General features: G+C 33.2%; 1 pseudogene; it reads left to right on the top strand.

Moving 5' to 3' along the window:
* The first annotated feature begins 1200 nt into the window (after positions 1-1200).
* LOC126689913 (peptidyl-prolyl cis-trans isomerase PASTICCINO1-like) lies at positions 1201-11357 on the top strand (annotated as a pseudogene).
* Positions 11358-11400: the final 43 nt, after the last annotated feature.

Here is an 11400-nt window from a genome sequence, read left to right on the forward strand (position 1 = left end):
CTTCGAGTCGCGAGTACGGTGTGACCCATTGGTGACAATTTTCGACGTCATCAGCAACAAATACCAACTCAATTTGCTTTATCTTCTTTACTTGCTTTGTTGTGCTCCTTTTTCTTTCTTTCTTTTGGATGGTGGCTTAATCAATAGACCATATGGCTGAAATCATTACACTGAGACCCTTAAGGTGGGGAAGCTAAACCTCATGGAGTCCTAAGATTTATATAAAAAAAAACTAACCAAAAGCCATAACTTTAACACTAAACTAGAGAATCTAGAAAGCCTTGCTCTATTTTAATTCAGTAACAACGTGCTTGATACCAACGTATCACATTTTTCTTATGAAATTTTGTGTATTTGTTGTTTTCTTTCACCAATGTCAAACATGAAATTGTTGTTGATGAGGCCTTTGCAAACAACCTTGTAGAAACACCAATCCCAAAGATTAAACCAAGCAACTAAACCCCATTAGTAGTAGCCATATCTCTCTCTCAATCATTTTATCAAACAACTCTATGGCAAACTCAAATGCAACAGCTGGTGAAAGGCACATGAGGATAATAAAAAACCAAGAATTTCACAGAGACCCAACCCAAAAATTAAACCAAAACAAGAATTTCTACTATAAAAATTCGCACATGGAGATTAAAAAAAAACAAAAGTTCTTAGAAGATTTAAATAGCAATACATAGAGGGGGGGGGGGGGGGGAAGACATATTAGATTGAAAAGTGCGGCAGAACCACCAAGGCGCCACCGGAACAAGGGTGGCGAGACGGCGGAGAGAAGCTTTGCAGTGGCTCTGAACGGTATGTCCTTAAGACATATATTAATTATCCATTTTAAAAATCTATACTATATATAAAAGGATTCCCCTCTTTTAATTAGACTTTTTTCATGTCAAAAATACACTCATTAATGAATGGTAACTTCATTTAGAAATAGGGTCATAAATGTTAAATAACAAATTTCATTTTGAATTTGAAAAAAAAGATTTCTTAAAATTTAGAATTTTTTTCCTTTCACGTTAAAAAAAAATTATAGTTACTGTTTATCTTTAAATTTTATCATTTTTATTTGTTTGAAAAGTAAAAATATATATTTCTAAATTATAATCCACGTAAATTATTAACCTTTATTAAAAAAAAAAGAAAAAAAAAGAAAAGCGTCTAAGCAATAGCCGTAAAAAAAAACCTATAATTCAAATCAACGGTGATGAATGGCTATTGGATATTGGGCTTGGAAAGTCAACGACTTTGGGTCAATCAATCGGTCTCGATTCGTCTTCTTCAGGTAATTGTCATTACCATTCTACTCCGTTTTGAACACTTCCATATGCAAAATTATTCTTTCTGTTTGGTTGTCGAGAAAATTGAGGGAAAGATGAACGAACTACCAACCATTTGAATTATGCTATGCCAAGCTAAGTTGCGTGAAAGTTAATACTGAAAAAAGAGTAAGGAAAATTAGGGTTTGTGATCAATGGGTTTGCTATACATATGATATGATATGATATGCTTAGTTATAATTAACTTTAAGCTCAATTCACTGTGAAACTCTGGTAATTAAAATCTGCACTGGTCATCGATTTTGCAGTCGCTGTTGTGATTGGCTATGGCTGTATATATATATATATATATATATATGAGTCAGGCTCTATGCTATATTACATCATTCCATAATTTCAAAATTGACTGTTGGGTTGAATTACATTGTGCATGTTTAAAACCCCACATTTTTTTTTTCAAAGCTCACCTTTTTTTGGCTTTTTTTAACGGGTTTGCGAATGCACTAGTTAAGGAAGACTTAAGCAGGTGGCATTGCATTGTGAAGTAGCGAAAGCAAATAAACAAATACCCTTTTAACTAAATGTCTTGATTGCAATAAAAAACTCAATGTTAACGGGACTAGTTACAGCTTTTTGCAAAGAGCCTATTCTCAAAAAGTTGAAAAAATAAGATGTGGGTGGGTTATCTTCTTCTTTTTCATGATAAGGCTCTTGGCAGATGTGGGTTATCTTCTTATACCCTCCATGCTTGTCACATATCAAGATGATTGGAGAACAGTCGCTATCCTGTCATAAAATATTTACATTTTAAGTTTTTTAAACTTAAAATTTATGCACAAAACATGAGTTGTGGATCAGATAGTAGATAAACTCTAATCAACATGAAATTTGGTGTCCATATTAAGAACTAGGAAAATTTGTAATCCAATGGTTGGGTTTTTAAAATATTAATCCTAAACTATGGACCGGTGTAACATTGCAAGGAGTTAGACCAGGATCATAACCTTGTATGTATGTATGTAATATATGTGTGTGTGTTTCCTAATAAAGAATATTTTTGAAGGAAATGCTATTTCAAACTTGTTTGGTTTATTCTTTCATTTGTGATAAAAAGGAGAAAGAAATGCCTGGAAGTTTGATGAAAGCTTTGATGAGGCCTGGTGGGGGTGATTCAAGGCCTTCAGATGGTGATCAGGTTACTCTTTTATTTATTTATTTGTTTCTCTCTAGTCGTTCTTGATTGTACTCTTTTTAGTCTTAAATGTTTGTGACCGGTTTAATGGGCAGTACTATATATGCTCAATTGGGCATCTGAGTGGCGGTAAATGTTTTAATTTATAAATTTACAACCTGTTTAGTGGACATTCTTGCAATTGAAATTTTGTCTTATACTAAAGTGGCTGTATTATCATCAGGAACTTGGGCTATTGGAATTTATAGTTGGGAAGTGAGGTAAGAAATTTATGTTGAATTTATGCTTTGCAGGTCATATATCATTGCACCATTCAAACGTTGGATGGAGTTGTTGTTGAATCTACTAGATCAGAAAATGGAGGTCAGCATGATTTTATGTGTCCAAGCACATTCTGGCTAAACTAGAAAAACAGTTCTATCTTTTTTTCCTGGTTATATGGTATATTTTAAAAATTTGTTGCTATTCTATCCTATGCACCACTGATGCCTATGTGGTCGGGTAGTTTTGTATCATCTGGCTTAGGCCGCTCTTTACTCTTGCAATGAGTGTAGAAAAATCATTGTTAATGCTGACTTTAGCCCTTGCATTTGAGTTCTTTGCTCCATGTTTTAAGGTTTTTTTGTTCAGATGCTTTTCAAAATTCCATTGGAAGCTTCAACATATTTCTAATTAATTTTATGTAATTGTGTTTGTTACATCTCGTTTAGCCTGTAATGGATGTACCGAAGTTTTGTAAGAAAGTTGTCCCTTTGCCTCCAACTTGTTGAGGATTCTTTCTTTAATAATTAGGCCTTGACTAAATTGATTTCAATGTTAAAATGCCTTCTGCTACAGTTATTGGCTTGAATAAATATTTACTATACATGACAGGCAGAGGTACTCCAATAAGACATGTTTTGGGCAAAAGTAAGATGATAGTGGGATTGCTAGAAGGAATCTCAACAATGTTGAAGGGTTAAGTGGCAACGGTAATGTTTTCCTAGTTTCTTAAACTTTGCATATCACAAAACAATTGGCAAAAAATATGGCAAAGAATGGAACAAATTAATCATTATGTTATGTATACAATGCATATTTGAAGAAAGGCGTGTCGCTTTTTTTTTTTTTTAATCCTATTAGGTTTCATTTTTAGTTGGCATTTCTGACAATTTTTTTTCTTTGTTTCCTGGAAAAAGAACCTTCTACAGCAAGACAAGTTTAATTTGAAAAAGAAAAGGAAAAAAAAATAAAATTACAGATTTTGTTTGGGAGTGAAAATTATGTTGAATGATGGTTTGATCATGCTGGTTTTTTTACTTTATCAAAAGCAAAAATTATGCTTGTGTATTTAACTTACTATGAGGTTGTAATGTTTCTTGTTTCAGTGTGAAACCTCAATTGCACTATAGTGAGGATGATTGTCCAGTTTCTGTTGCCTATTTCTTTCCGAATGATGATGAACTTCATTTTGAGATTGAGATGATAGATTTCTTCAAAGCCAAGGCAAGAATGTCCACTTTCAATTCTTTATCATGGGAATGATTCATGATATTCATCTTTAAAATCATGACATTTTGAACTTTACAACCAGCACACTGCACGCGTGGATTTCATCATTACATGGAGTTATTACTAGCAATATCAATTCCATTCATTGGAATATATTCAAGATCATAGACCTTCAATTGGAGGGCCTTTATATCTGAAATCCAATGTTGGTATCTCTTGACTAACATTACACCTAATTTTGACATTTTAGATCTAAGGAGTAGTTCTATAATTGCATCCAACTTTCATGAAGACTCCCTATGTTGATCCTAACAACAAACACACATTTACCAGCCTTTCCCCTCATCTCCATTTTCTACCTATGAAGGAAAAGAATAAAAAAATTTGCATCCAACTTCTTTTAAATCTAATCAAGATTTTCATTAATGTGTTGATTTTCAGGATGTAAGTGAGATTTGGGAGTTGTAAAGAAGGTATTGGCAACTATATGAATTGTTGCATTTCAGTAATTTTGATAGGAACATCTTGTTATTATTTAAGGGGGCCATATTGTGATTCTGATATGCTTTCAAATGATGAAAACAGTGAAAAATTCATTATGATTAATCTCCTTCATATATTGTCTGCATAAGAAGGTTGTCTCTATTCTATTGGCTGCTCACTGCAACCTTTTAAATTTGTGTGTTTTTAACTTCCTTTTTTAGTTTACTAATGGGAGTTTCTGTTCTGAATTGTTACATTGCCTCATTATTCTTATATTGAACTGAACGGATAATTCTGAGGACATTCTCATCTGGTATATCATTGGGTCAAGAATGATATTTTTTAATATTTTCCGGTTAGATTGTAGAATTGAGGGAACAAATAAATTCAATATGGTCAACATGTTTTTTATTAGTTATTTTAATATATGCTTTGCATCAAAACAAAATATAAACACATATTAGTGGATATTCTGTATTTTGTAATATCCATGATTATAATCTGCTGTCCAGAAAAAGAAATGTGATGGCAATATCACCTTTTCTTTCTTGGGTAAGTATGCAATAACTATAGTATTAAGATACTCCTACATGAACAGGTAATAAATGAAGGGCTGGGTTGGGAATCACCAAGGGAACCTTATGAAGTAACAGCTTGGTAGGAACTTATTCTTGCCCATATATATTCGCTTCTGTTTTTATGTGAAACTGCCAATTGGAATGCTTGAAGATTCTAGTGGAGTATGATTGTTTCCAAGATTTCTGCAGAGACTGGTGATGGCAAATTGATTCTGTTATATATGGAAGGAGAACCATATTTCTTTACTTTTGGAAAATCAGAGGTCAGTAAGACATCTCTCATAATTTACTTTCTTCAATTTGTTTGGTGTGCTTGGTTTTCTTAGTGAAATAATGTGCATCATTAGAATTTTCTGATGTGTGTTATATTTGCTGAGTTTGATATTTAGGCCCTCTTTTATAATTCAACATACTGTACTTATTTGTTAAGGTAACTCAGGAAACTATTGAACTTTTTAGCTGAATAGGAAAACTATCTTCATTGGCATAGCTTTAGAGGAAACTACTATTTTCTGTCCCCTAACTTATGCTCTTTTTCTATATGGGCATCATTGCTCATGTATAAAGTAGGTACCTAAAAGTCTTGAGATGGGGATTGGAATGATGGCACGTGGAGAGAAGGCAGTAGTATATGTCACCAGTCAGTACCTAACTCAATCTCCTTTGATCCCTGTGATAGAAGGTTTGGAAGAAGTTCACTTTGAGATGCAGCTTGTCCACTTCATTCAGGTCTGAAGTTCTTCCTCATTGCAAATCATAGTGTTTCTTCATCCATCTGTATCTAAATCTTTGTTGTAACAAGATGAGTATTTGAACTTTTGAGTCTTTAATTTGCATCCACTTAATGGTGTGGTGGATTGTTGATGATGCCTTTTCTTACAAAGGTGAATTACATGTTTTAAAAGGAATGAGTTTTTCCCTTTTTCTCAAATCTAACGAGTCATTCAGAATATTTAGTCCTGTGCTTCAAGATGAAATTAAATTATAAATGTCCCCTTTTTATGTGAAATATTAGGCATTTGTGTGGTTACTGTTGTAAAAGCCGGTTTTCTGATGTTCATTGAGAACCAATTTCAGAAAATAAAATTGCAAAATCAGGGGAAAGCAGAGAACATCTTTTTGATGTTTCCGAAAAACTTGTTTTGGGAACAACTGAAAACACTGAGAAAAGGCAGTGCTCAGTTGAGTGCTCTGTGCAATTCACTATGGGTCATATGAAAATGTTCAATTGAGTGAACAGTTTGCCAATTCCTTCAATCCTTTCTAAATTATAAATATCCCTTTTTTATGTGAAATATTAGGCATTTGTGTGGTAACTGTTGTAAAAGCTGGTTTTTTGATGTTCGTTGAGAACAAATTTCAGAAAAATAAAATTGCAAAATCAGGGGAAAGCAGAGAACATCTTTTTGATGTTTCTGAAAAACTTGTTTTGGGAACAACTGAAAACACTGAGAAAAGGCACTGCTCACTTGAGTGCACGCTGCAATTTACCATGGGTCGTATGAAAATGTTCACTTGAGTGAACAGTTTGCCAATTCCTTCAGTCCTTTCTAATTCCATTTTTGTATTAGTTCCCTTAATTCTTGAATCAGTTTGTTACCAGAAGATTGCTAATGACGCAAAGGTGTTAAAATGTGTTGAAACAGTTTGTTTAGTAGATTGGTTCGCTAATTTTAGTTTCATAATTCCCCCTTTCCTTGAATCAGTTGTTATGCAATCCAGTGAATCCACCATTAGGAGAATCAAACATAAAGATTACAAATTATTCCAAACATGTTCTTTGTTTTTGGTTTTCTGAACACTGTTTTACAATTTTTCTTATCCAAATGTATTTTGACTAAGAAAATGCAATCCACCATTAGGAGAATCAAACACTTACATAATGATTCCAATTACTTTAAAATTGTTCTTTGTTTTAATTTCAAAAAACAGAGTTCTTCTCTGTTTCTCTATCTCTCTTCTTCTTCTTCTTCTTTTTTTTTTTTTGGTTGCAGTAGAAACTTTGTTTGAAATGGTTGTCATCGTTGCATATATTCCAAGATGGCTGTGGAAGTGCTATTGTTGACCATCAAACTAGTTTTTACTTATAGATGAGAACTCTCATTGTTGAGCGGTCATTTGGATATTCAAAACATGAATTTATCTAATTTTAAGTTGTTTTTTTCATCATGTATAGAAACTAATTCATGACAGGAAATTCCTATTAGATTTTGTCTTGAAATGTGCTTTTGGCTTGAAAATTCTTTGGAAGTAGTTGCATATTGAGTGTAAATTATCACTTTTAAGTTTCTTCAAGAGAGGTGGATATAGACTTAAATTATGGTAGGTGCTTTGAGTTTTGAGGATTCTTATTTTGATTGAACCATGCATACTTCGAGATCTTTCTCTGGTTTAATTGATGAATCATCTAATGCTTCTATTGCATAAATTTTATTGCACTATTTATGTGGTTTGAACTTGAAAAGTATAATGGATGAAGCAGAGAAGATAAGACTAACAGTATGTTATTAACTTTTAATTTTGCTGCATCTGTACACCTCGCTGCTATTTGATGTTTAAACACAACTTATCTGTTGCTTGAAGCACAAATAAATATTGATTTAATTTTTATTTATTGAAGTTTGGAAGTCAATTGTATCTTTATAAGTTGATTGGATTTTATTATAGGTCTTAGTAGTTAATTATGTTATTAGTGTTTAATTTCCTTGGGTCAAGGGTATTTTTGTAGTTCAATAATTGTACTCTTATGGAGACATTTTACAATTTGCTCGATTTATGAATATTTCTCTTGGATTTTTTAATGGTTTGGTGTTAACTTTAGCCAACACAAGGTGCTGGCTTCTAAGTAAACTATCCCACTTTGTGCTTACTCCAAGCAACCCTCCTAGGTGTCGACTCCTAGGTGCTTTTTTATATTATATTATAATTTTCATTGTTCATGTTTTTCAATTTTTGTATTGCATCAAGTTTTGGTTTTGTCTATCGTCATTATCACATCAAACTTGCATATGTTCAATGTTTGCACACGTGTGCCAAGTTGTTTATCTATACAACCGCATGTTTTATCCTTGTTATGGTGATGAATCAAAAAAATATTATCCAGTCGGTTTATCTTAGGACCAAGGCAAGTTAGATCTTTGATGCTATTGTTCATGGTTAGGGGAACAAGCTATTCAAAGAAGGAAAATTTGAACTTGCTAAAGCATAGTATGAGAAGGTATTATTTTCTTCACCTTATATTGCGAGTACTTTTGTTTGGTTGACCATTCTGTTCCATGCTAAAGCAAAGGATTACCGGTTTAAAATGAGTTAGAAAACTTTCTCTTGATTTCCTTTATTTAGCTTTGTATGAGATATAGTTATTTTTCTTATTTAGTTTTGCGTGAGATAAAGTTGTTTTCCAAAAAATTTTAGTGGAAAACAACTCTATCTCATTCCAAGCTAAATATAGGAAGTTAAGGGATAGTAATTGCTGATAACTAGCAATCCTGTTGCCCAGTTTAGCTAGTGCTATACCACAATAGTATTTATTCAGTGGTCAGAGAAACTTCTATTTGAGAATGGTCTTTGTTCTTTTGTGAGAAGGTATTATTTTCTTCACCTTTTATTGTGAGTACTTTTGTTTGGTTGACTATTTTGTTCCATGCTAAAGCAAAGGATTACCGGTTAGTTTGTTTTGGCATTAAGATTTTCTGGAAAATGAATCATTTTCCAAAAAGCATTTTCTAGAAAATTATCTCATTTTCCTATGTTTGATGTTGGCTTTAAAATGAGTTGGAAAACTTTCTCTTGACTTCCCTTATTTAGTTTTGTGTGAGATATAGTTATTTTTCTTATTTAGTTTTGCGTGAGATAAAATTGTTTTCCAGAAAATTTTAGTGGAAAACAACTCTATCTCGTACCAAGCTATATATAGGAAGTTAAGGGATAGTAATTGTTGATAACTAGCAATCCTGTTGCCCAGTTTAGCTAGTGCTATACCACAATAGTGTTTATTCAGTGGTTAGAGAAACTTCTATTTGATAATTTGGTTTGTGGGACCTAGAATATTCAAGGCTTTTAGGTGATCTAATGTCCTGTTATTTAATGCCCTAGAAAGAGTTGATTTTGCATGTATTACCCACTAAGTTCTTAAATAATATTTCTTACAAACTTATGAAAATTGTAGATTCTATTAATATTAAAAATATTCTTCTGAATCAAAAACTAGAATTTCTGCTATAATATATTTAAAATGTATCCATTGTTCTTTCATTGTCATACAATACTGTATCATGTTAATCCACAAGATGATGACGAAGGGAAGGAGTTTATAAATACACTAGTGGGTTCCTTTTTGTTCTTTCCATTCATGATGAAAAGGAGCTGCGATTGGTTGATTCTTGATTTTCTCATTTTCTATCACTTTAGCCTCTATATTCAAGTTGGATGACTGTCTGTTTGAGTGTTTGTTTGTTTTGTTTTGTTTTTTGTTTTTTTGCTTCACGTGTTTGAAGAATCTATTACATTTGGATGTGGCTGCATGCCAACTGAAACTGGGAGAATGCAGAAATTCCATGGATACATGCAATAAGGTTTGTTTTATGACTTCAAACTGTGAGTAGGCATGCTTGTTTCATTGGAAAAAAAAAGCAATGAAATCAGTGCTTAGCACGTGTAATTGAAATCAAGGCGTCACTCCATTTTATTGAACAAATAAAGTATTGCAAATAAGATGGTTGCCTGGCTGGATAATGTCCGTACAGTTTGAGGGTATTTTTGGTATTTAAAAATGCATTAGAAGCCCTAGACGCACTAGAATAGTTTTCCTCATGTATGTAATGCTAGTAATGGCGGAATAGGGTGGTATCTATACCTTTGATTATTGTAGCTTCTTTTGATAAGACATCATAATAAAAAACTGGTGTTCAAATCTCTCGTTCCCCCTCCCCATAGGATCATACTTACTTTCTAAGAATAAAAAGGTTTGGGCAGACCATGCAAATCTAGTGTTCTTGTGTGTGCTTTGATCATTTCTTCTGTTTTTATCTTTGTTGTTTGCATCTCATAGATATTGGGTTAGGTTTCTCATTTCCTAACATATAGTAATATAGAAATTGTTACAATTAAGTGCTTGTGCTGCAAGAAACAAATACTTAGCTTGGCCTTATCACTCTCTAATGTCACAATTAATAATGAACCTTAGAAGATTTAATTGATTGGTGAATGAATGGAAACGGTATCTAAAGAGTTGTAATTAATCAGAAAATTCTCCTATCTGACTTTGAAAGAAACCTAGCATGCTAATAGGTGTTAAATCTTCCTTATGTTGTATATACGTTCAACTGGTACTTGTAACTGCTCTCACAGACCAAGATTAATTAACTTGAGTTTTTCTGGTACATATTTTCCTGATGGAACTGCGTGGGTTTTAGATGCAAACCCTGCACATGTGAAGGCTCTTTACTGCCGTGGAATGGCCTACATGGCAGCTGGAGATTTTGAGGAAGCAAGGGGTGATTTCAAAATGGTAATGCTTATTATTCGGTTATATTAGTAGTTGAGCATTACATTCTTGACCCCATTTTAAATCTTGCTTCTGGATGCTATTAGATGATGAAAATTGAAAAGTCATCTGAAATTGATGCAACAGCTGCTCTTTTAAAACTGAAGCAGAAGGAGCAGGTGGGTTGAAACACTGCTAACTTTCCTATTTACAATCTGAAACGGAGTTTAAATGCTTTATGCCTTTCTAAATGTCCATCATTTGATATGCAGGAAATTGAGAGGAAGGATCGGAAACAATTTAAAGGATTATTTGACTAGAAACTAGGGGAAATTGCTGTTTCTGGAGCTGAAGATAGAGAAGATAATGATATGGGTGAAAGCCAGACAAATTTTGATAAGGAGGATTTGGATGCAAATAATTCAGAGGGATCCCCGTGAAGCTGCAGCTGATGCACGTAGAATGGGTTGGTTCTCCCTCTTCTGGCCTACTGGTGGAAGACTATTTTCAGCTCTTGGGCTGCAAAGATGTTCCATATTATGATTTTTGTGTCAAACTGATCCTGGGGTTAGGCATCTTTACTTGTAATGCATTGGCTGCAGTGGTGCTTTAATTTGGTTGGCTGCTGGGAAAAGTGCAAAAAAAGAATCTAGATTCTAGAGTACTAGCCATTTATATGCTCCAAGAAATAGAAAGCAACAAATAAATGATTATCTTATACGTCTTTGGCACCTTTTAGATTTCTTGAATTCTTCCTAATACCAGAAAACAGGAAGCCCACTATGTTAACATAATATTATCTTTTTCTCCATTGAACTAACAAAAGCCACGTCATTAATTGGATCGTTTCACTTGCCTATTGGATATTTCATCTCTTCTTTTTGATTC

Source organism: Quercus robur, chromosome 6 (genome assembly GCF_932294415.1).
Source record: "Quercus robur chromosome 6, dhQueRobu3.1, whole genome shotgun sequence".
Taxonomy (NCBI): domain Eukaryota; kingdom Viridiplantae; phylum Streptophyta; class Magnoliopsida; order Fagales; family Fagaceae; genus Quercus; species Quercus robur.